Source organism: Moschus berezovskii, chromosome 6, assembly GCF_049115385.1.
Source record: "Moschus berezovskii isolate FMDL1 chromosome 6, NW_MosBer_1.0, whole genome shotgun sequence".
Taxonomy (NCBI): Eukaryota; Metazoa; Chordata; class Mammalia; order Artiodactyla; family Moschidae; genus Moschus; species Moschus berezovskii.
The window spans coordinates 35,816,693-35,843,862 of NC_142465.1; the positions used below are offsets into that span (position 1 = coordinate 35,816,693).

The following is a 27,170-nucleotide window of genomic DNA, read 5'->3' on the forward strand; positions in this document are numbered from 1 at the left end:
CTGGGGTCCTCTGCCAGTGTTCAGAAGTCCTTCTGTGAGAGTTGCTCCACATACAGATTTTTGATGTGTCTTTTGGGGAGAAAGTGGTCTTCCCATCCTATTCCTCCACTGTCTTGGGATCAACCCCCGTATTGTCTTTTAAGTGCAGTGTTTAAAGAACCAGCTTCATTCACTTTATTTTTTCTCATATAAAACTATGGTGGCTACAGCTGGAGTCTGGGTTCTCTGCATGGAAACTCTGGGGTGGGTCTTTACAAGAAGGTCAGTGAATTACTGATATGGAAACTTGGTGATCTCTGTCTCTTTCCATAGATCAGGGGTGAGATAATTGCATATTCTGGAAATGGCATCAAAAGTGGCCTTGGCGAAGTTGCCCATATTGGCGGGGCGACCCCTTGCAGAGGTGCAGCAGTGATCAGTCCTGGCCATCAGCAGGAGCTTCTTATGCACAGGTGCCAAGACAATGCCAGTGCCCCTGGGGCAGAGATGAGGTGCTAGGTGCAAATTTTTAAATTTTGATGAGATTTAAATCATATACTTTCTGTTGTACTTCCTGCTTTTTCTGTCCTAAAAATTTTTTGCCTAACACAAGGTCACAAGGGATTTTCTCCTATGTTTTTTCCAGAAATTGTTTTTTATTGAGGTATAATTGGCAGATACCATATTAGTTCCAGGTAGATAACATAATGATTTGAGATTTGTATGTATTGAAAAATGATCACCACAGGGGATTCCCTGGAGGTCCAGTGCTTCCACTGTAGAAGGCATGGGTTTAATCCCTGGTTGGGGAGCTAAGATCTTACATGCTGTGCAGCATTGCCAAAAAAAGAAAAATGATCACCACTTAAGTCTAGTTAACATCCATCATGTAAGTAGTGACAAATTTTTTTCTTATAGAACTTTTAAGATTTACTGTCTTAGCAACTTTCAAATATGCAATACTGTATTATTAACTGTAGCCATCATGTTATATAGTATATCCCCACGACTTAATTATTTCATAGTTGGAAGTTTGTACCTTTTGAGCGCCTTCTCATTTTGCCCACTCCCCATTTCCTGACTATGGCAGCCATTACTGTTCTTTGTATCTCTGAGATTGGTTATTTTTTTTGTTTTTGTTTTATAGATTCCACATATAAGTGGGTTCCTATGGTATTTGCCTTCTCTGTCTGACTTATTTCACTTAAGCATAGTACCTTCAGGGCCCATCCATGTTGTCACAGATGGCAAGATTTCATTCCTTTTTATGGCTGAACAGTATGCCATTGTATACATATACCACAGCTTCTTGGTCCATTCATTCATTGATGGACATTTAAGTTATTTTCATATCTTAGCTATAGTAAATAATGCTGCAGTGAACATGGAGGGTACATACATTCTTTTCCAGTTAGTGTTTTAGTTTTTTTTTTTTTGGTGAATACCCAGAAGTGGAATTTCTGGATCATACTGTATTCGTAGTTCAGGCTTTTTTTTTTTTTTTTTGTAATTAATTTATTTTTTATTGGAGGCAAATTATTTTACAATATTATATTGGTTGGTTTTGCCATACATTGACATGAATTCGCCCCGGGTTTACATAAGTTCCCCCTCCTGAACCCCCCTCCCACCTCCCTCCTCCCTCCTCCCTTTATCCTCCTTCTGGGTCATCCCTGCATGCCAGCCCCGAGTATCTTGAAACATGCATTGACCCTGAACTAGTGATTCATTTCACATATGAGAACATACGTGTTTCAATGACATTCTCCCAAATCATCCCACCCTCACCCTCTCCCACAGAGTCCCAAAGACTGATCTATACATCTGTGTCTCTTTTGCTGTCTCGTATACAGGGTTATCATTTGCATCTTTCTAAATTCCATATATATGCGTTAGTATGCTGTATTGGTGTTTTTCTTTCTGGCTTACTTCACTCTGTATAATAGGCTCCAGTTTCATCCACCTCATTAGAACTGATTCAAATGTATTCTTTTTAATGGCTGAATAATACTCCATTGTGTATATGTACCAAAGCTTTCTTATCCTTTCGTCTGCAGATGGACATCTAGGTTGCTTCCATGTCCTGGCTATTATAAACAGTGCTGCAATGAACATTGGAGTACATGTGTCTCTTTCAATTCTGGTTTCCTCGGTGTGTATGCCCAGGAGTGCGATTGCTGGATCATATGGCAGTTCTATTTCCAGTTTTTTGAGGAATCTCCACACTGTTCTCCATAGTGGCTGTACTAGTTTGCATTCCCACCAACAGTGTAAGAGGGTTCCTTTCTCTCCACATCCTCTCCAGCATTTATTGCATGTAGACTTTTGGATAGCAGCCATTCTGACAGGTGTGAAATGGTATCTCATTGTGGTTTTGATTTGCATCTCTCTGATTATGAGGGATGTTGAGCATTTTTTCATGTGTTTGTTAGCCATCTGTATGTCTTCTTTGGAGAAATGTCTGTTTAGTTCTTTGGCCCATTTTTTGATTGGGTCATTTATTTTTCTGGAATTGAGCTGCAGGAGCTGCTTGTATATTTTGGAGATTAATCCTTTATCAGTTGCTTCATTTGCTATTATTTTCTCCCATTCTGAAGGCTGTCTTTTCACCTTGCTTATAGTTTCCTTTGCTGTGCAGAAGCTTTTGATCTTAATTAGGTCCCATTTGTTTATTTTTGCTTTTATTTCCAATATTCTGGGAGGTGGGTCATGGAGGATCCTGCTGTGATTTATGTCGGAGAGTGTTTTGCCTATGTTCTCCTCTAGGAGTTTTATAGTTTCTGGTCTTACATTTAGCTCTCTAATCCATTTTGAGTTTATTTTTGTGTATGGTGTTAGGAAGTGTTCTAGTTTCATTCTTTTACAAGTGGCTGACCAGTTTTCCCAGCACCACTTGTTAAAGAGACTGTCTTTTCTCCATTTTATATTCTTGCCTCCTTTGTCAAAGATGAGGTGTCCATAGGTGCGTGGATTTATCTCTGGACTTTCTATTTTGTTCCATTGATCTATATTTCTGTCTTTATGCCAGTACCATACTGTCTTGATGACTGTGGCTTTGTAGTAGAGCCTGAAGTCCGGCAGGTTAATTCCCCCAGTTCCATTTTTCTTCCTCAAGATTGCTTTGGCTATTCGAGGTTTTTTGTATTTCCATACAAACTGTGAGATTATTTGTTCTAGTTCTGTGAAAAAGATCGTTGGTAGCTTGATAGGGATTGCATTGAATGTATAAATTACTTTGGGTAGTATACTCATTTTTACAATATTTATTCTTCCAATCCATGAGCATGGTATATTTCTCCATCTATTAGTGTCCTCTTTGATTGCTTTCAGTAGTGTTTTATAGTTTTCTACGTACAAGTCTTTTGTTTCCTTAGGTAGATATATTCCTAAGTATTTAATTCTTTTCGTTGCAACAGTGAATGGAATAGTTTCCTTAATTTCTCTTTCTATTTTCTCATTATTAGTGTATAGGAATGCAAGGGATTTCTGTGTGTTGATTTTTTATCCTGCAACGTTACTGTAATCATTGATTAGCTCTAGTAGTTTTCTGGTAGAGTCTCTAGGGTTTTCTGTGTAGAGGATCATGTCATCAGCGAACAGTGAAAGTTTTACTTCTTCTTTTCCAATTTGTATTCCTTTTAGGTTTTTTGAGGCACTCTACACTTTTTCTTTTCCATAATGGCTATACCAATTTACATTCCCACCAACAGTACACAAAATTTTCCTTTTCTCCGTGTTCTTGCTAATAGTTATTTTTTTAATTGTCTTTTGATACTAGACATTATTGCATGTGTGAGGTGATATCTTATTGTGATTTGTTTTGCATTTCCCTGATGATTTGTGATTCTGAGCACCTTTTCATGTACCAATTTTTATTTGTATGTCTTTAGAAAAATGTCTATTCAGATCTTCTGCCCATTTTTTAAAATTTTTATTTAATAAATGGTACAAAGCACAATGCCAAAAACATTAGCAGTTAAAATTTCACCAAATGAAAAAATACTATAGAATACACAGTTGTAAAAAGCTACATTAAGTTATTTTACAACTGCCTCAAGCGGCAAAAAGAAAAAAAACCCAGTACCATACCTAAGTTATCCCTCTCTCAAAATAATGCCATTTATGTTATAAACCGTGAGCATCCCATCAAAAGACGGGAACTGCTTTTGTTAGTTCATATATATATATATATATATATATATATATATATGACTGTATCACTTTGCTATACACCTGAAACAAACACAACACTGTAAATAAAATATAGTACAATATAAAATAAAAATAAGTAGCAGACCTTTGGGGCTTTACACCGAGTTAGAGTTCCAATCAGAGGGATAACAGCACCACAGCCATACTGAATCCACATGAAGGAGGATTCATCCACATCTCTCTTCTGCCCATTTTAAAGATTTTTTTTTTTTTTTTGCTATTGAGTTGTATGAGTTCTTTATATATTTTGGATATTAACCCTTTATCAGATATATGATTTGCGAATAATTTCTCTCATTCATTAGGTTACCTTTTCATTTTGTTAATGATTTCCTTTGCTGTGCAGACTTTTAATTTGATGTTGCTCCACTTTATTTTGCTTCATTCTTAATATAAAAAGTCTTCCTTCAATTTATTTCCTTGTCAGTAATATTTCTATTCTCTCTAAAAGCTTTTAATATTTTAAAAAATCTTTGATGATACTACTTCAGATCATTAGAATGGCTATTATTAAAAATCATAAAAAATGTTTTGTCAAGGATGTGGAGAAATTGGAACCCTTATGCACGACTTGGTGGAAATATAAAATACTGCAGCACTGTGGAAAACAGTATATGAATGGCAGGTCCTCAAAAAAATTAAACATAGAGCTGTCATATGATCCAGCAGTTCTGCCTATATGCTCAAAAGAATTGCAAGCAGGGCCTTGAGCATATTATTTCCACTCTCATGTTCACAGCAGCGGGGCTCCCCAGGTGGTGCTAGCTGTGAAGAATTCACCTGCCAATGCAGGAGATGCAAGAGATGAGCGTTCAATTCCTGGTTCAGAAAGGTCCCCTGGAGTGGGAAATGGCAACCCAGTATTCTTGTCTAGAAAATTCCATGGCCAGAGGAGCCTGGTGGACTACCATGGGACTGCAGAGTCAGACACGACTGAGCGACTCAGCACTCCTACTACTCATAGCAGTGCTATTCAATACAGTCAAAAGCTAGAAGCAACCTGATTGTTTGTCCACAAATTAATAAACAAAATGTGCATATGTATAAAATAGAAAATTTTTCAGTTTTAAAAAAGAAGGAAATTCTGACATGTGCAGTAACTCGGGTGGACCTTGAGGACATAATGCTAATAAGCTAAACAAGCTAATCACTACAAAACAATTATTGTATAATTCTGGCTACATGAGGTATACAGAACAGTCAGATTCATAGAGATAGAATGCATTGTGTCAGTTGTCCGGGGGTCTGAGAAAAGGGAGAGTTGGGAGTTACTGTTTAATATTTGGAGTTTCAGCTTGGGAAAGTGAAAACGTTCTGGAGACGAATGGTGATGACAGTTGCACAACTATGTGAATGTACTTAAAGCTACTTAAAGCTACTGAACTGTACTTTTAAATGATTAAAACAGTTTAAAATAACCTTTGATACTCATCAGTTTCACTAGAATATGCTTTAACATTGATTTATATTTATTTATCCTGCTTAGTGTGAATACACTTTCAATAAATAAGATACATCTTTACAGAAAATTCTCTGGTTCTTTATTAAAATATTCTCTATCATTCATTTCCCTTTGGAGCTTTTGGATAGTCTCAGTAGGGCTATGCAATTTCTCAACATATTTTTGTCTCTTAAATGGTTTTCCTTTTTTATGTCTTATTTTGCTATGTTGCATTCTGAGAGAATTTTGTAATACTATCTTCAAAATCACCCATTCATTTGTAAACAGTGTAGTATAGATATTATTCAATCCATTACAGTTGTAAGTTTAATGAGAATACTTGTAAAGAGATCTAGTAATTTATTTCATTAGCTGTTTGATCTTATTTCATTTTTACCTTTATTTTTTCAGAAATCCTTTTTAATATTTAAATTGTGTCATTCATTTGTTCCTTTGAGTGTCCTAAAATCATCTGTACTAATGTCTATGTTATAGGGTTCCAAAATAGTAGTAAATTGATGATTTTGTTGGCTAGATTTATATGACAGTCATGAAGAGGGTGACAGAGGGTGAGAGGACTGGATAGCACTATCAACTCAATGGTCATGAGTTTGAGCTAGCTTTGGGAGATAGTGAAGGGCAGGGAAGCCTGATGTGCTGCAGTCCATGGGGTCACAAAGAGTCAGATGCAACTAAGCAACGGAACAACAAGAAAAGGATATTTTTCTTACAATTTTAAATTCTATATTATTTCAAGGCATATAGAATCCTCTGACCTGTGTATGCTTCATGTGGTGTCATGCACATTAAGAACTCAATAAATAATTTTTGAAATCAGTACTCAGTACAATTCAAATAATGAGTTGCCAAGAGAATGATAAGATATCTGAATAAGGGAAGGATGAAGAGGAGAGTATGATAATCGCCTCAGTATTTCTTGGTGGTGCTGATCAATGCGTATAGATGAAGCTCATTGAGTGACATGAAATAAAATCATCTGGTGTCAAACTAACAGTGCAAGATTCAGAGAATAAGTCTGGTACATCTCAGGTTTATGAATGACAATGAATCGGGGAAGAAGTGCCTGCAGGGAAGAGGAGAGCCAGCCCAGTGAGATATACCATCCTGAAGTAGAGGAGCATGGCCAGAGAGGAGGATGAACAGGGAGTTTGTTTCCCATTGCTACATGGGAATGCAGTCATTAAATTTCTTATAAAGGGAAATTCAGTGCATCCTATAGGTAACAATATATGTAATTTACCATGAAAATTATCTATTTCCAGAAAGAAATTTTAGAAAGAATAATACTTAATATGAGGAGATATAGGACAGGAATAAGATTATGAGTGCAGAAGGATGTTTCAGTTAAGGTCAAAAGTGTGAATGAAGAAGGATAAACAGAAAGTACTAGAAAAGGATATTAGAAATTAATCTAAATAATGGTAGTCATTATCATTCATGTAGAGTTCAATACACATTCCTAGGGCTGAATACATGCATAGAAAAATCTCAGTGAACACCTGGCTTGCACTTCTGGTTGATCTCTGCATTTTGTGCAAGCCAGAAGTAAAGGTTAAGGCAGAATTGTCAGTAGTTTGGCTAAGCATTGAAGGATATCTCGAAGAAGAAGACAATTCCTTAATATGATAAAAGATATCTGTAAATAATCATCATCATACTCGGAGAAGGCAATGGCAAGCCACACCAGTACTCTTGCCTAGAAAATCCCATGGATGGAGCAGCCTGATAGGCTGCAGTCCATGGGGTTGCTAAGGGTCGAACACGACTGAGTGACTTCACTTTCCCTTTTCACTTTCACACATTGGAGAAGGAAATGGCAACCCACTCCAGTGTTCTTGCCTGGAGAATCCCAGGGACGGGGGAGCCTGGTGGGCTTCCGTCTATGGGGTCACACAGAGTCAGACATGACAGAAGTGACTTAGCAGCAGCAGCAGCAGCAGCAACATCATACTCCATGGTGAAAGACCAAAACCCTTTCCCCTAAATCAGAAATAAGAAGGATGCCACTTTCACCACTGCTATTCAACATTTGGCTTGAAGTTTTAGTTAGCAGTTAGGCAAGAAAAAGAAATGAAATACTTTCAAACTGGAAAGAAAGTTAAATTGTCCCTATTTGGAAGTAATGTAATCTTATATATAGAAAATCCTAAATACACCATAGATGACATGATCTTACACACAAAAATATCCAAAGAACCAACAGAAAAAATTACACCACCTAATAAATGAATTTGACAGAGCTGTAGGGTACAACATCAACATGCAAAAAATCATTTGTGAGACAAAGTCAGCAATGAGCAGTGTGAAAAGAAAATTGAGAAAACAAATCCATTTATGCATGAAGGTACAAGAAATGTACACCGAAAACTCTAAAACATTGTTGAAGAAAATTAGAGAACACCTAATTAAATGGAAAGATATGTTGTGTTCATGGATTAGAATATTTAATACTGTTGAGATGTCACTACTACCCAAAGTTATCTACAGATTCAATCAAATTTCTCCCAAAATTCCAGTGGTCTTTGTGCAGAAATGGAAAAGTCAATCCCCAAACCATATTGACTTGCAAGTGGCCTGGAATAGTCAAAACTACAATTGAACAAAGTTTGAGGACACTCTTCCTGATTTCCAAACTTGCTCCAATGCTGCAGTATAAAAACAGTGAGGCACTGACCTAAAGAAGACATATTGACCAGTGGAATAGAACTGAGAATCCATAAGTAAACACATTCATCTTTGGCCAATTGATTTTCAACAAAAGTGCTAAAATGTATACATGCTCATGTATACATGTATACATGTCTCATGCTTGAAACATGCTGTTTCTTGATCTCCACTCAGACAACCAGTTTGCCTTTTTGTATTTCTTTTTCTTTAGGATGGTTTTGGTCACTGCCTCCTGTGCTACAATGTTATGAGGATGGGGCTGTGTCCCTGCTCAAAATGTATTAAACACCTGAATATGAGCCAACGCTATAGGAAAATAGGGATAAATCATTATAACCTTGAACTTTGCAGTAGATTTTAGAAATGACAACAAGCAACAGAAGAATGATACATTGGGCTTTACCAAAATAGACATTTGTGCATTAAATGACAGTATCACTAATGTAAAAAGACAATGTGCAGAATGAGAAAATTATTTGCAAGTCATGTATCTGATAACATTTTTATCACCACAAAAAATACAAAATAATACCTGTAAACATTAAGTAGTAACTCTTCATTTTCTCCTCCCCCACAGTCATAGACTTTCTGTTTAAATTTACTGATCCTGGATATTTCATATAAATGGAATCATAGTGTATGTTGCCTTTTGGGTCTGATTTGTTTCACTTGGCTTAATGGTTTTGAGGTTCATTCACACTGTAGTGTATATCAGTACTTCCTTTTCTTTCCGCCTCTGAGTATTATCCCATTGAATGGTTAGACCAAATTTATTTTTCCACTCATCACATTTTGTCCCTGTAGTGAAGCTATGAAATTGATATAGAAGTATTTATATAAGTACCTGTTTTAAATTCTTTTGAGAATAACAAAGGAATGGAGTTGCTGGGTCATATGGTAATTCTATGTTCAATTCTTAGAGGAACTACCAAACTCTTTTCTATAGCTACTGTGCCATTTTACCTTTCCACCAGCACCATAAGAAGGTTCCATTTTCTCCACATCGTCATGAACAGTATTTTGTCCTTTTTAAAAGATAGTCATCCTAATAAGTATGAAATAGAATCTTTTTGTGGTTTTTCACTTGCATTATCCTAATGGTTAATGATATTGTCTCTTTTGTTCATACTGGCCATTTGTATATGTTCTTTAGAGCAGTGGTCCCCAATCTTTTTGGCACCAGGGACCAGGTTCATAGAAGACATGTTTTTCCCATGGACTGGAGTAATGAGGGGTGGTTTGGGGATGATTCAAATACATAACATTTATTATGCACTTTATTTCTATTATTATTACATCAGCACCACCTCATATCTTCAGGCATTAGATCCTGGAGGTTCAGGACCCCTGCTTTAGACAAATGTCAATTTCCAGTTCTTTTGCCCTTTAAAAATATAGATTTTTGGGGTCTTTTTGTTATTGACTTGTAATAATTTTTATTTATTCTGGATAGTAGACCCTTACTAAACTTGTTCAGATCTTCAATGGAAAAGCCAGGATTTTTGTCCCTTCCACACCATCCTGTGTTGTTGTTGTTGAGTTGATAAGTCATCTCCAACTCTTTGCGACCCTGTGGGCTATCTCCAACCAGGCTCCTCTGTCTATGGGATTTTCCAGGCAAGATTACCAGAGTGGGTGGCCATTTTCTTCTTCAGGGGATCTTCCCAACCCAGGGATCGAACCCGCATTTTCTGCATTGGCAGGTAGATTCTTTACCTCTGAGCCACCAGGGAAGCCCCACATGACTGTATATCCACAACTTATTCTACTAAACTATAGTGCTGTTTTTACTGCCACTCCAGAGTAAAGATAAACTTCCCTGGTTGGCACCAAACATTAACCAATCTTAGTAATAACATCACATGGCAGATACCCTGTTTCATTTGGTCTTGTTTGGGTCATGGTGTTGGATAGTTTATGTTCCCTGAATAGTCTCAATGTGCATCTAAGCTGCAGAATCAGGGCGCTAGTTGTTTCAGGCTGTAATTTTCCTGATGCTTTCATTACTCTCATTTTTTCTTCCTTGACTTCAGCTGATACTCTTCTGAAATTTCTAGCCCTCAAATTCTGACTCAAAGCTAGCTACTCTTCAAACTTCATCTTAGTTTTTGCCTCCTCCATTACACCTCTCTTGATTACTTCCTTCTAGGCTGCCCAGATTATGGAAAATAATAATATTTATAATTTATTTGTTGTCATTTATGTTCTAGATACTATTAAAATATTTAGTGTTTCTCTATTTGAAGATCCTAACAAAATGGTGAGGGCTGCATTATCCCAAATTTTATAACAAGGAAATTGAAGGTGAAAGTGTTATAGCAACATGCTAGTTTTGAGAGAGTAAATGAGTTCATAAGTTTTATATCCATCCCAGGTCTATGGAGCTACAAAATCTGTGCTTTCTATACCCTGCTGACATTCATTTTATGCACATCTGCTATACTCCACCTTGTCTGTTATTTCATTCCTTACTCTCCTAGACATTTCTGTGCCTTTCATGAATATCTACCTGGCTCTTTTAGCAGGAGGTGAATAGTAAGTCTTTTTTGATCATTTATGTTCCCTGTTCCTGGAGTATAGGTTTGAAATCAATCATGGATGGCATCACTGACTCGATGGACATGAATTTGAGTGAACTCCGGGAGTTGGTGATGGACAGGGAGGCCTGGCGTGCTGTGATTCATGGGGTCGCAAAGAGTCGGACACGACTGAGCGACTAAACTGAACTAAATGCTATCTAAAATCCAGAATTCATGGGACAATGAGAGACTCATAAGGGGTCATATCATTATTTGTTGAATGTAGAGAGAATGGAAAGGTGAAACAACCAGAACATATCATGTGTGTATGTTCTTATGAAATGTCCCTAGCTTGAATTTCAGTTTTAGGAAATAAGCAAGCTTGAGAAAGACTGGGAGATGTTGGGGAAATGGGGAAAAATAGAACCCAAATTATTTTAAAAGTCATTTTCTATTGTGTGTGTTTGTGAAATTCTGTTGAATTAAAATAGTTTATTTGTAGTCTTCATTCAGTTCAGTTCAGTTGCTCAGTTGTGTCCAACTCTTTGCGACCCCATGAATCACAGCATGCCAGGCCTCCCTGTCCATCACCAACTCCCAGAGTTCACTCAAACGCATGTCTATTGAGTCGGTGATGCCATCCAGCCATCTCATTCTCTGTTGTCCCCTTCTCCTCCTGCCTCCAACCTTTCCCAGCATCAGAGTCTTTTCCAGTGAGTCAACTCGTCGCATGAAGTGGCCAAAGTATTGGAGTTTTAGCTTTAGCATCAGTCCTTCCAATGAACACCCAGGATTGATCTCCTTTAGAATGGACTGGTTGGATCTCCTTGCAGTCCAAGGGACTCTCAAGAGTCTTCTCCAGCACCACAGTTCAAAAGCATCAATTCTTCAGCGCTCAGCTTTCTTCACAGTCCAACTCTCACATCCATACATGACCACGGGAAAAACCATAGCCTTGACTAGACGGACCTTGGTTGGCAAAGTAATGCCTCTGCTTTTTAATATGCTATCTAGGTTGGTCATAACTTTCTTTCCAAGGAGTAAGCGTCTTTTAATTTCCTGGCTGCAATATATCAGTACAAAATATGAGGAGTATTTTGTTGCTCAAGATGTTTGTCTAGGTGAAAGCCCTGCAGCAAAGGGCCCCAGGCCTCAACCTGTCTCACTTCCTTGTAGTTATTTACTTCCTTGTAGTATATTTCCTTCTGATCACTGCTTTTATAGCATCCCATATTTCTTGCCTGGAAAATTCCGCAGACAGGAAAGCTTGACAGGGTACAGTTTATGGGGTCTCAGAGTCATACACAACTGAGTGTGTGTGCGCGTGCACACACACACACACACACACACACACACACACAGACAAAGGGCTTTCTAATTTCCCTTGTGATTTCTTCTTGACTTTTTGATTGTTTGAGTATACAGTTTAGCTTTCATATATTTGTTAATTATCCAGTTTCCTTTTGTTACTGATTTATAGCTTCATTCTACTGTGGTAAGAGAAGATACTTTGTATGATTCAATCTCTTTGAATTTATTGACATTTGTTTATGGCCCTGTGTATGGTTTGTCCACAAATGGCCAATAGGTGCCTAGTCTTACTAATCAGGAAAATGAAAACCAAAACCATTGTGTGATATACTCTCACCTGCAGAATAGCTATTATCAAAAAAAAAAACAAAAGACAACAAGTATTGGGAATGTCGTGGAGAATCCCTGCACACTGTTGGTGGAAATACAAAATGGTGTGTCCACTGTGGAAAACATTGTGGAGGATCCTCAAAAAATTAGAAGTAGGACTACAATACTATCAAACTATTGTACTTTTGGATATTTATAAAAAATGTTGATATCAAGATGTCAAAGAATATTAGCAGTCTTGTGTTCACTGGAGCACTCTTCATAATAGCCAAGATGTGGAAATAAATGGTCATTAGTGGATGAATGAATAAAGAAGATGTGATATATATATATATACACAATGGATTACTATTTAACCTTTGAAAAGAAAGAAATTATGCAATATGCAACAACATGGATGAATCTTAAGAGCATTAAGCTGTGTGAAATTAGCCAGTCACAGAAAAACAAATACTATATGATTTTACTTTTATGAAGTATCAAAAATAGTTGAACTCATAGAATCAGAGAGTGGAGTGGTGGTTTCTGTAGGATGGAGAATGAGGGAAATGGGTAATTATAATCAATAGGCATAACGTTTCAATTAAGCAAGATGATGAGCTCAAGAGATCGGCTGTACAGCATTGTACTTCTAGTCAAGTATAATGTATGTACACTTAAAAATTGTTCAGAAGGCAGATCTCGTGTTAAGTGTTCTTACCTTGATAAAATAAAATATGCTCAACTTTCAGTAATCAGGGAAATGCAAATTAAAATTCTAATTAAAATCATATACCTATTCACATATTGGCAAAAATTTAAAAGACTAAAGCAACTAAGTATTGTTGAGGGTATTAAGCAGTGAGAATCTTATGTTACTAGTAATGAGGTGTTCACTGATGTAATTTTCATTACAAGAGAGACTGCCACACCACAAGTGGGTTGAAGCTTTATCAATTTAAAGTGGACAAAAATGATGTCATATAAAACATTTGGTCTATTGATTGACTCCTTTGATCATCACAATTTGTAACCCAGATGTTTATACTTTACTTCCCAACTCATACTGATGGAGGAAAATAAGTAAGCTGTGGGTGCCTGCATGGTTTCTGTATGACTTCCTAGATGAAGCATCTGATTCCTAACAGGTCTAGGGAAAACTGAAGTAAGGCCTCTAGAATTGCACCTGAAGCCCTTGACTAAAGCTCTGAACACAGGTTACCAGAGAGAATGTGATATGGTTCTTACAAATTCCAACTCTTCTATAGTTTGGTGTTTGGTGATGACTTCAGGTAATTCAGAAAATGCACCCATCTGTCTCCTGAGCCACCAAACTCAGCTGGCCAATTTACCGATTGCCCTTCTGATGGATTATATTGGAAAATTGCTTGTTTCACTGATACTTCAACCTGGTATTTAGAATCACAAAGGCAGCTAAAGGAAAAGATGCCCATGCGATTTCATCTTGATCAGATGAGAGGAGTTTCTTAGATACCCCTTGTAAGAATCTAAGAAGATTTTCCACTGTGGTTAGTTAGTTAGAAAGGCCTAATGGCGTAATTTATTTGAAACTCCTTCATTAGAGATAGTCGACTTTTCTGTCATCTTTGAGACCTGCACTTAAGAAAAAAAAAGTGTCTACTGGTTCAACAGTTGGGCTCTAGAATATTGGTTATTACATGTAGAAAAGAGTGCCTGACTACAATTGACTCCTTACTCTATGGGAAGAACCAGAGAAAAACTGTCTTCTGTTACAGGAAGTGTCAAGAGCTCGGGAATGTCCTCCATAATTTCTTTAACGATCTGTACCCCCATTGGAAACTTCCAGTTATGTTTGTCTCTTCTCATCTGGCCTTCTACTCCTGGCTACCTAAGGCTACTCTTCTCATCTCTGTCCTCTCATCACTATTTCCTTGTACTGGAGCTGAGCTCTGAACTCTCAGCACCAATTAGATCAGGGCTTTAAGGATTTATTCTCCGCTGAGGGTTTTGTCTTTAGCTACTCATACTATCTACTCAATAATGGCTCTCTCTGCTTCCAGAGTATTATTTAAAATTGGTTTGTTGATTTCATGCATTCTTGCTACAAAATTTGCATTGATTGGAAATTGCAGGGATAAAAGAAGGTGAAACAAGTAGCTTAGAGGTTCCTATTCTAGAGAGATGCTGGGGAAGTACATCAAAGTAGAAAGTGAAAGTTTCTTAGTTGTGTCTGACTTGTTTGTGACCCATGGACTGTAGCCTGCCAGGCTCCTCTGTCCATGGAATTCTCCAGGCAATTCTACTGGAGTGGATAGCCGTTCCATTCTCTAGGGGATCTTCCAAACGCAGGGATCGAACCCAGGTATCCCACATTGCAGGTGGATTCTTTACCATCTGAACCACCAGGGAAGCCCAGAGTAGAAAGAAAACCTAAAATTCTTTTCCTCTTCTGAAAGTCTAATCATATATTCTAGAGAGTTCATTTTTCTTCTCTTATTTATCTCCCTGTCCAGAGGTGGTAAAGGGAGTAGGGGGAAAGGACCAAAGAATTTCAGGGAAGGACACTCAGGTGAAGCCTAACTCTAACAAACACTGTTTCTCCCCATTCCTGGTGCCTCCCAGGATGCCAGGGGAAGACAAGTGCAGCCTCTCAGCACTAGGCTGTCTTTCCTTGTATCCTCATTACTCCACCTTGCCAGACATTCATTCAGAGTACTAAAATTTTCTGTGTTAGATGTAGAGTCGTCCTCAGCTACCTATATCTTTGTAAATATTAGGATAAGATGATCAGAACTCAAGGATTTAATAATTTATAAATAAAATAATGCAATGTGTCTCCTGGAGCTGTTTGAATTTTAAATTTAGACACAACTTATTTTAAGAAGTATGAGTTCCCAATACTAGAATTCCTGCCCTAAAATGTCTGATTATTTTTCTTTTTTTTTTTCCTTAAATGTTTTTCTTAAAATGACCTAAAATATCAACCTCCTGCTCTACTTCTTGAGATAAAAATCTGAAAACACGAAGGCCAGATACCAACAAGTGGCCTCTGAGGGTGCTCAAAGAGAGCTATCCCTGGAAAACTGGCAAAATAAGTATCATATTAAGTAGAAAGTCCTTGGCTCCCATTTGGATCTTCTACTCTTCTTTGTGTAAGCAGAGATACTGTCCTCTTTTCTGAATTTCAGATGTAGTCATTCATACATTATGGACTGAATCCACTGTGTAGGTGGTGGAAGGAGTGAGTTCTTCCAACATAAGTGAGAAGAATTTGGAATTGGTGTTTGTCTTTTACTATCAAGTTAAAATGAGCTTTGGCCTCCCTTCATCACCATAAGAGTTGGGAATTGGAGTGAGAAAATCTGGAATCTCACAATATGGGTTTCTATGTACCTTGCTGATGGATTGTGTGGGCTGAATCTATATCAAATATAAATGTGGTAGAATTGAAAGAATTATCAGCTCAAAATTAAGCAGCAAACTGAAAATACTTAGACATTTTTCAGTTGAATTGACTGATGCAAAAGTCAGAGAGGCTTTATTTCAATAGGATTTGACAAGCACAGAGATGAGAAAAGCATGAGTTTTCCATTTGATTTTTCCTCTTCATGGCAGTCTGAATTAACTTGGGCCACCACCCTAGACCACACTTTACCCTCTGGACACAACTAAGACGTAACGTGGATCTGATATCTGAGAAGTGCTTGGAATATGGGAAACTAACTATCATACAGCATGACTGAAGAAAGCCCCAAAGAGCAAAGACTTATTCATGGCCCATCTCAGCATAAATAGAACTTGTTATTTTGACTTCTATGGGCAATACCAACATCAAACTATTTCATATCAAGTGGAAGCTAAAGAATTCACAGCTGTTTCAGAGTTTCAGCGGGCAGTTTAGGATTACTGTAAGAAGTTACCAATAAACATTGAGGAAACTTTGTTTGCTCCTAATGTCAGACTTGAAAAGTTACCTTGTAAAGTCCCCTTTCTCGGAAATGTACCCCCAAATCATCAAGGTATATTCTTGCTTTGGTTTATATATTCTTTCTCAGAGGCAGAAAAAAAAATTCATTTGATAACTATTTAAATTCCAGGTAATTTGGTTACAGACATAAAGATACAGTGTTCTGTTGTTTGTGAAACTGTAATAATATGCTGCAGTTCAGTTGAGTCACTCCTGTCTGACTCTTTGCGACCCCATGGACTGCAGCATGCCAGGCTTCCCTGTCCATCACCAACTCCCAGAGCTTGCTCAAACTCATGTCCATATTCTGATACAATATGCTTAGTATCAGAAAAAAACTGTTTATGTCAACTGTTTATGTCCTAAATTCTTCCCTGAAGGAAAAAAGACATGGGCTTGAGACTCGTGAAGGGATGAATTAGAAGGTGGGTTTAAGATGAGCTCTGACTGAAGAGGAGCTTAGAGGCTCTGTGAAGAATTATCTGGTGTGTGACAAATGATAGAGAATGCCATTCATTCTAGCGTCCTACAACAGCCCTGCTATTTCCCCTCCTAGGTTTTACTGGTGGCTCATAACTTTAAGTCTGGTGAATCTTGTTCTGGGGAAAGTGATGATGTTTGGAAAAGAAGTAGGGAGGATCCTAGGCAGAGGTTTCCTGAGGAAAGAACAAGTTGATCATAGAGAAGAAACATGATTCTAACACCAACTGCTGTGCTGCTGGTGGCATCAGTGCCACGACCACCTGGGAGAGGAACTGCAGACGATGCTAGGACAGCTGAAAGTGCTGCGCTGCTGATGCCGGAGTCAGAACGCGGCTGCTGTGTCTCCTCCTTCTCCTCCTCTTCCTCATTCTTCTTTCCTCCTTCTCCTCCTCTTCTTCCTCCTCCTCCTCTTTTTCTCCTTCTGCTTCTCTTTCCTCCACCACCTTCTCTTTAGCATTCAAACAGACCACTGCCTCCAACTGTAACCAGAACCCTTACTAGCTAGTTTCCCCCTCTTTCTCCCTTAGTGTTCCTTTTGTTTCTCTTTTCCTTCCTGTCTCTTAGTTCAGTTCAGTTCACTCGCTCAGTCGTGTCCGACTCTTTGCAACCCCATGAATCACAGCACGCCAGGCCTCCCTGTCTATCACCAACTCCCAGAGTTCACTCAAACTCATGTCCATCGAGTTGGTGATGCCATCCAGCCATCTCATTCTCTGTCGTCCCCGTCTCCTCCTTCCCCCAATCCCTCTCAGCATCAGTCTTTTCCAGTGAGTCAACTCGTCGCATGAGGTGGCCAAAGTATTGGAGCTTCAGCTTTAGCATCAGTCCTTCCAATCAACACCCAGGATTGATCTCCTTTAGAATGGACTGGTTGGATCTCCTTGCAGTCCAAGGGACTCTCAAGAGTCTTCCCCAGCACCACAGTTCAAAAGCATCAATTCTTCTGCGCTCAGCTTTCTTCACAGTCCAACTCTCACATCCATACATGACCACGGGAAAAATCATAGCCTTGACTAGACGGACCTTGGTTGGCAAAGTAATGCCTCTGCTTTTAAGTTTTTCCTAATTTGGGACATCAGAAGCATAGAATTGAGTTAGTCTCAATTCCTTGTTCACAGTGCACTGTCATAATTGGTACACATATATACTACTTTATTTCATTTATTTACTTTTTGTTAAGATGTTCCTTTGTTTATAAAGGTATTACAAACTCATGACCCACCTTCTAACCTAAACTAAAACTTATTAGTAATTATATCCACCTTTGTTTTTTCTCCCTTATCCTGACCGTCTTCTGAGAAGTTACTTGCCACCTTGAATTTTGTGTTTAGGAGTAAAACAGGCCTGTAAACTTCCTTTGGTATTTTATTATTCAGTTCAGTTCAGTCACTCAGTCGTATCCAACTCTGTGACTTCATGAATTGCACCACACCAGTCTTCCCTGTCCATCACCAACTCCTGGAGCTTGCTCAAACTCATGTTCATCGAGTCGGTGATGCCATAACCATTTCATCTTCTGTCATCCCCTTCTCCTGCCTTCAGTCTTTCCCAGCATCAGTGTCTTTTACAATAAGTCAGTTCTTTGCATCAGGTGGCCAAAGTATTGGAGTTTCAGCTTCAGCATCAATCCTTCCAATGAATATTCAGGACAGATTTCCTTTAGGATTGACTGGTTTAAAATATATACTGGTCTCATAGAATAAATTCAGTAATTGTCCTTTTGTTATTCTTTGATAGAGTTATGTAAGATCAAAATTAATTTTTTTGAAAATTTGGTAGGACTCATGATACTCACCTATACGAACATTGTAGTCCTGAGGTTTTCGTGATAGATTCCTAATTACTGCAATAATTTCTCTAAAAACTGTAATCTCTGCAGGTTTTCTATTTCATCCCGAATCTGTTGAGGTAAATTATATTTTTAATAGGAATTTGTTCATTTCATCTAACTTTATCATGTCACTGGCATAAAGTCCTGATACAATTTTCTTATTAACTCTTAAAAATTCTTCCATATATGTAGCTATTCAGTTCAGTTCAGTTCAGTTCAGTCGCTCAGTCGTGTCCGACTCTCCGCGACCCCAGGTATCAAAGCACGCCAGGCCTCCCTGTCCATCACCAACTCCCGGAGTTCACTCAAACTCATGTCCACAGAGTCGGCGATGCCATCCAGCCATCTCATTCTCTGTCGTCCCCTTCTCCCCCGCTTTTAAATTCTACTTTATCATATTATTTCATATATCATTGTCTTTTTTGAAGTACAGATGATTTACAATGTCATATTAGTTTCAAGTGTACAACATAATTGATATTTTTATAGATTATATTCCATTTAAAGTTAATGTAAATTATTGATTATATTCCCTGTGTTATATATTACAACCTTGTATCTTACTTATTTTATACTAGCACTTCATACCTCTTAATGTTTCCCCTTTCTTGACCCTACTGCAAGCCCCTCCCCACCGGTAACCACTAATTTGTTCTCTGTGAGTCTGTTTCTGTTTTGTTATATTCACCATTTGTTTTATTTTTCAAATCCCACACTTAAGTGAAAGCATGCAATATTTTTCTTTCGCCTTATGTGCGTGTGTGCTCATTTGCTTCAGTTGTGTCTGACTGACTCTGTGTGACCCTGTGGACTGGAGCCTATCAGGCGCCGCTATCTATGGGATTCTCCAGGCAAGAATACAGGAGTGGTTTGCCATACCCTCCTCCAGGGGATCTTCCTGACCCAGGGATTGGACCTGTGTCTCTTACCTCTCCTGCACTGGCAGATGGGTTCTTTACCACTAGAACCACTGGGGAAGCCCTTCTGACTTCACTAAATATAATACCCTCCAGGTCCATCTATATTGTTTCAAAAGAAAATTTTCTTCTTAATTTTTTTCCTGAATTAAGGTTTTATTTATTTAAAACCTTATTTAGATGGAGAACAGAGATGAAATTACTGTCAAACAAAAAATATGAATTGAATTGTTTTTTTTTTTTAAATGGATCTTTAATATTGACTTGACCATATGGACAATGTCTGCTGGCAGATGCAGAGCATTCACCTCTCTGCAAGTGGGCCAGCTGTGTAACCTGTGACATCATGTAACCTGTAGCTGGTCCACATAAGTTAGTTGGAGAGCCACGCGGATGGCCAGTCACACAGCTCTGAAATCTGCTGGTCCCCCACTATTAACTTTTGGCTTGCTGGACACCGTGAAGATCCCTCTGGCCGCCTGTGAGTAGGGCCCGGAGCCACCTCAGTCTGCTTCTGAAGAGGAGCAGAGGGTGAAACTGAGGAAACCCTGCTCCAATGTCGGGAGGTTTTGATGGTATGGGACCTGGGTTGCCTCCCAAGCATGGCACCCTCAGAAGCCAGGGCTCTTCTGGCAGCCTTGGCTGCTGCCTGTGGGATGCAGGATGTGCGCGCTGGGACCAACCATGGATTGGCCCTGGCTGCTCCTGGAGAGGCTTCCCCCGCCCCCACCCAATATTTCCTTCTTTTTCATTGCTGAGTATTCCAGTTTATAGGCTTCCCAGGTGGCTTAGTGGTAGAGAATACACCTGACAAACAGGAGATGCTGGTTTGATCCCTGGGTCAGGAAGATCTCCTGGAAGAGGACATGGAAACTCACTCCAGAATTCTTTTTCTGGAAAATCTTACGGACAGGGAAGGCTGGTGGGCTACAGTCCATGGGGTCTCAAAGGGTTGGACACAACTGAATGACTAAGCACAGCATATATATATATATATATATATATATATATGTATTATATAATATACATAAGTATATAATGAATTACATTGTATGATATATAATGGAATTTTGTATATTTAATATAATTTTATTTAATATTTATTCCATTATATATATATATATATATATATACACACACACACATACATACACACCACACACTTAGGTTTCTTCCATATTTTGGCTATTGTAATTAATGCTGTGAACAGTAGAGTTCATATATCTTTTCAAATTGGTGTTTCTACTTTCATCTTTCTAAATTCCATATATATGCATTAGTATACTGTATTGGTGTTTTTCTTTCTGGCTTACTTCACTCTGTATAATAGGCTCCAGTTTCATCCACCTCATTAGAACTGATTCAAATGTATTCTTTTTAATGGCTGAATAATACTCCATTGTGTATATGTACCAAAGCTTTCTTATCCATTCGTCTGCAGATGGACATCTAGGTTGCTTCCATCTTCAGATAAATAACAGGAATGGAATAATTAGATCATATGGTACTTCTGATACAGACCCAGGACTCTTTTCCTTCCCAATCAGTAGAAATTAATAAGAGGTTAGTCAAGAAATTCAGTCAAGGTTTTGTTAGGGCTCCTGCTATAGTTCAGTTCAGTCGCTCAGTCATATCCAACTCTTTGCGACCCCATGAATCACAGCACGCCAGGCCTCCCTGTCCATCACCAACTACCGGAGTTCACTCAAACTCATGTCTGTCAAGTCGGTGATGCCATCCAGCCATCTCATTCTCTGTCATCCCCATCTCCTCCCGCCCCCAATCCCTCCCAGCATCGGAGTCTTTTCCAGTGAGTCAACTCGTCGCATGAGGTGGCCAAAGTATTGGAATTTTAGCTTTAGCATCAGTCCTTCCAATGAACACCCAGGATTGATCTCCTTTAGAATGGACTGGTTGGATCTCCTTGCAGTCCAAGGGACTCTCAAGAGTCTTCTCCAGCACCACAGTTCAAAAGCATCAATTCTTCGGCGATCAGCTTTCTTCACAGTCCAACTCTCACATCCATACATGACCATGGAAAAAACCATAGCCTTGACTAAACAGACCTTTGTTGGCAAAGCTCATATCTAAATCTTCTTCAAGCTAATACTCCTGCTCTTCCTTATTGACAGACAATATTCAGAGCCAGTTCCAATATCTAACAGGTATTTTTCAGTTCTGTTCTCTCAGGGTGAAACTTCTGACTTGTCTCTGTTGATCATTCAGTCCTTAACATCAATTTTTCCCCCCTTGGCTCTCACGACCTGCATTCAGATGTTTCCCTGAAAACCTCTCTGATCATTGATGCAAATATTACTAACATATCCTTCTGAGAAATGTTTAGGAATTCAAATCATGAGGACAAAGGAAAAAACCTGAAGGTCAGTTAAAGATCAATGCACAGCTTCCCATGTCATTCCCAAATGTCATATACTGAGAGTGCTGCTGCTGCTGCTGCTAAGTCACTTCAGTTGTGTCCGACTCTGTGTGACCCCATAGACGGAAGCCCGCCAGGCTCCTCCGTCCCTGGGATTCTCCAGGCAAGAACACTGGCATGGGTTGCCATTTCCTTCTCCAATGTGTGAAAGTGAAAAGTGAAAGTGAAGTCGCTCAGTCATGTCTGACTCGTAGCGACCCCATGGACTGCAGCCTACCGGGCTCCTCCGTCCATGGGATTTTCTAGGCAAGAGTACTGGAGTGGCTTGCCATTGCCTTCTCCGATACAGAGAGTAAGTACATGAAATATGTTGTGACTCATCTTGCCTCCTTTCAAACCCCACTAGACAGACAACAGAGAGTTTTCATCAGAGCCAAAGCTTCAGCACAGAGGTTACAAAAGCCTACACTAAATAGAATCCACTGAGTCTTTTAAAAGTTGCAGTATGTTTTATTAGTAAGTCTAAAGTTGAGTTTCAAGCTGTGACCCCAGAGAATAAAGGACATCAGTATTTCTGTCTCCTGGGCTGTCAGGCTCAGCTAGCCAATTACTGACTGCTTAATCTTTACATGCCTTTCTAAAGGTTTATATGTGGGAATCACTCACATCATGGGTTTTCCTAGCATAGTGTTTAGAATCAGAGAGTAAAATAACTAAGGAGTTGCCCAAGTGGTTGGGCTTAAGACCCTCAGAGAGAAGCTCCTCATACCTTTTGTTGAGGGTTTAAATGTCCTAGTGGCTAGTGGAAAAAAAGCAGGACCAGTCCAAAGCTGATAGGATGCATGTCCTGGAGCTTCAGGGGTTGTCATTTGTGAGGCTTTTACTGTGAGTTAGCAATAAAAATAAATCATCTGAAGTTCCTGTAAATGGATTATAAAAATATTGGTTCCTATGGATACAGAGACCTCTCAGCCTCAGGAAAGATAAGTGCAACAGGAAATCTGAGCCATAAAAAGCCCAGAGCTCGGTAATTTCATCCATGATTCTCTGAAGTTTTTTCTCTCTTTCTCTCCTTCCTCCCCCACTTCCTCTCTTCTGCTTACTTCTTTCCAAGAAAGTGACCTCTTTCTTGCTCTCTGAGATCACCCTGGGTCTTCTTTTCACCCTGGGTTTTTCATAGACTTTCTATGCCTGGACAATGAACCAGATTTAGACTTTCATATTTTTTATGCTGTGGGATCTATGTGTTCACCTCTCTGAACAGTTACTTGGGAAACACTGTCTGTCCAAGGTGACTTGTGTTGGGCATTGGGAATGGGGATTTCATGTACTTAGGATTCAAGCTTTGTATTAGCCTAGACTCTCAGCATTCAACGAATGTAGAATACAGAAAAGCTAGGCTAATAGTACAGGAATAGGGAGAATATAGGAAAATAGATGGTAGAGTTTTGGTCCTTTCAAGGACCTAACCACATGTACCTTTTTTGCTTTTTTAAAATTCTATCTTCAAGATTAATCAGATTTATATAGATGCCAAAGCATGCAGGAGAGAGGCAGAAATCAAGAAAAAATTTAAGAAAAAAATAAAATTCAGTGATGTTAAATTGTTCGATACTTGCCTATTTTCATCCCTCTTTCTAGTTCCAGGGCCTCCCAGATACCCATGGGATTTATCCTACCTCTGACTATCCAAACTGCCCTGTGTGGGGTCATATCTTGTGGTCTCCCACGCTCAGTGAATAGAGAAAACACTGAACCTCTCCATTCCCCTTTTCATTAAGCCATCAATCCCAGCACTATCACTGAGATTGTGATGATTAGCTATCACTTTTACTTTAAATATATGTGAGGCTAGCAGACTCTTAGGAATCTTTTGGTATAGTGTCATTCTCAAGGAATAGTTCCCATCTATCCATCTTTTTGGAAAGGGTGCAGTAAGGCACATGCCATGGTACTGAGCTCAAATTCCAGCTCCATCACTTGAAACCTGTGTGGCTTTGGGCAAGTTGCCTAACTACCTTCTGCTTCAGCTCTTCATCTATTTTTCAAGAAGTAAAAAAGATAAAGGATAAAAACAGCCAGTATCCTCTAAGATTTATGTGAGAAAAAAGTAGGTTAATATATGTTAAGTGCTTGGGGGTAGTGTCTAACATCTTATTCACCTCATTAGCACTATTATCAGAATTTTTCATTGGTTCTAGCGGTGTTACTGGAGAAGGCAATGGTAACCCACTACAGTAATCTTGCCTGGAAAATCCCATGGACGGAGGAGCCTGGTAGGCTGCAGTCCATGGGGTCGTGAAGAGTTGGACACGACTGAGCGACTTCACTTTCACTTTTCACTTTCATGCGTTAGAGAAGGAAATGGCAACCCGCCCAGTGTTCTTGCCTGAAGAATCCCAGGGACGGAGGAGCCTGGTGGGCTGCCGTCTATGGGGTCGCACAGAGTCGGACACAACTGAAGTGACTTAGCAGCAGTGGTGTTACTGTTGAGCCTGATTCTAAGTGCTATCCCACATTTAAATACATACTCATTCTAGTGGAATAGATGGTAGAACAACAGAATGACTATTAAAATAGCCCCCAAAATTCAGCATCCTGCTGATCTATGAAGTGTAACTGGGCAGAAGTGTTCTCATATTGTCATTTTTACAAACTGATAAACTCACTTCCCATTAGGAGCAACATTCTGACTAACTTTTACACTGATCTCTCTTTTCTCCCTGTAAAGATGAATACATCTCTTCTTCTGCTATGCTGGCTTTGGTCTCACCAAAACTTCAGTGTGAATCGGAGGCACTGTGATATCTCTGGAAGGGTAAGCAAGCACAATGAGGCTGAAAGAGAGCTGTGGAATAATTGAATCAATTATCTGCCTAACTCACATAGAAAATTTCAGACACAGAAAAGTTCATATTCTTGCTGATAGTGGCCTCAACTTCTTTTACTATTTTGTTTTGGGTTTGCTAGTATAACTACCAGAGAGGTTGATTGTTTCCAACAGGATTTGACAGATGCAGAGATATAGGGACTCAAATTTTATTTTGTTGCAGCATTCAGTTTCCTTTCATTGTTAAATTTGAGTGGATTTGAGCCATCTGTGCTGCATATTAGCCTGGTGGGAAGACCTGAGATATAAACTGAATCTAATAAAGTCCCATCATCAAGGAAGATATATGAATATTCAATATTAATAGTGGAGAAATGACCAAAAAGAACAAAGACCGAGAAGGTGACTGCTCTGTAGGATTTCAGTTCAGTTCAGTTCAGTTCAGTCGCTCAGTTGTGTCCGACTCTTTGCGACCCCATGAATCACAGCACGCCAGGCCTCCCTGTCCATCACCAACTCCCACAGTTGACTCAAACTCACCTCCATTGAGTCAGTGATGCCATCCAGCCATCTCATTCTCTGTTGTCCCCTTCTCCTCCTGCCCCCAATCCCTCCAAGCATCAGAGTCTTTTCCAGTGAGTCAACTCTTCGCATCAGGTGGCCAAAGTATTGGAGCTTCAGCTTTAGCATCAGTCCTTCCAATCAACACCCAGGACTGATCTCCTTTAGAATGGACTGGTTGGATCTCCTTGCAGTCCAAGGGACTCTCAAGAGTCTTTTCCAACACCACAGGTCAAAAGCATCAATTCTTCAGCGATCAGCTTTCTTCACAGTCCAACTCTCACATCCATACATGACCACTGGAAAAACCATAGCCTTGACTAGACGGACCTTGGTTGGCAAAGTAATGTCTCTGCTTTTTAATATGCTATCTAGGTTGGTCATAACTTTCCTTCCAAGGAGTAAGCGTCTTTTAATTTCATGGCTGCAATCAGCATCACTAAAGGATTTAACTTGTTGCAAATCCTTTGGGCAACACCAAAGTCAGACTTGGTATAAGGGCAAATCTTGAGAATATAGAGCAGATTTACACCCTAAGAGGACTGATCAGAAAACTATATGGTGTAACCAAGCCAGGCAAGAGTTTTCATGAGTAGGTATAACCTAAATATTTAGCTGCAAGTCAGGTATTAAATTGGGCATGAGTAAAATGTTAAGAGAACAAGTCCCTGAATGTTGGACAAGAATGACTTAAAATTTAAAAGGAAAAAAGTGTTCATATCACAGTTGAAGGGCAGTTGGTACTAGGCTGTTTTCCTCTCGGTGTCTATCATATGATGTCTGAACAAATGGGCTTCTGGAGAAATAGAAGAATACACAAATGGAAAGAAGGACTATGAATGGAAACTTTGGATTACGAATGAACAGATGACTAGACAGATGGGCAAAGCATAAATTGATGATGGATAGATGAATGGATGGGAGGTTATAGGCTGAGTGTAAAGGTGTTTTATTATCCCTTTATGTAAAATGTCAATAGCATAAAACTTACCATTTCAATCATTTTTAAGTGTCATGGGTTTTTTAACAATTTTTTCCAGTATAGTCAAAAAGTATGAAACAAGTGTGGAATGACTGCTTGAATGCAATGATCAAATAGGCATTGGTAGATGCATAATTAAGGTCTATACCAGATTCTTCAGAGTTGTAATAGTATACAGTACAGTCACTGTTTCAAGTCACTGTCTTAAAACATCATAATGTCGTTGGAGGGAAAAAGAAAGAAACATAATAACACGTGCACTAACTACCGGATCAAGAGAGAGGTTCATGTGATGGTGTATAGGGAGGAGCTCTTTAATGTGATCTAATAAATTACATCAAACTATGGAGAAAAAGTAAGATGGTAGGCACTGAGAGAGGGCATAAGAGGGCAGACAGACTGAAACCACAATCACAGAAAACTAGCCAATCTGATCACATGGACCATAGCCTTGTCTCACTCAATGAAACTAAGCCATGTCATGTAGGGCCACCCAAGATGGATGGGTAATGTTGGTGAGGTCTGACAGAATGTGGTCCACTGGAGAAGGGAATGGCAAACCACTTCAGTATTCTTGCCTTGAGAACACCATGAACAGTATGAAAAGGCAAAAAGATAGGACACTGAAAGATGAACTCCTCAGGTTGGGAGATGCCCAATATGCTACCGGAGATCAGTGGAAAAATAACTCCAGAAAGAATGAAGGGATGGAGCCAAAGCAAAAACAACACCCAGTTGTGGATGGGACTGGTGATAGAAGCAAGGTTTGATGCTGTTAAGA

The 27,170-nt window shown here is 39.0% G+C and overlaps 1 pseudogene; it reads right to left on the reverse strand.

The window, feature by feature from the left end:
- Positions 1-270: 270 nt before the first annotated feature.
- Positions 271-26,410, reverse strand: LOC148777591 (uncharacterized protein C1orf53-like; annotated as a pseudogene).
- Between the last annotated feature and the right edge of the window lie 760 nt (positions 26,411-27,170).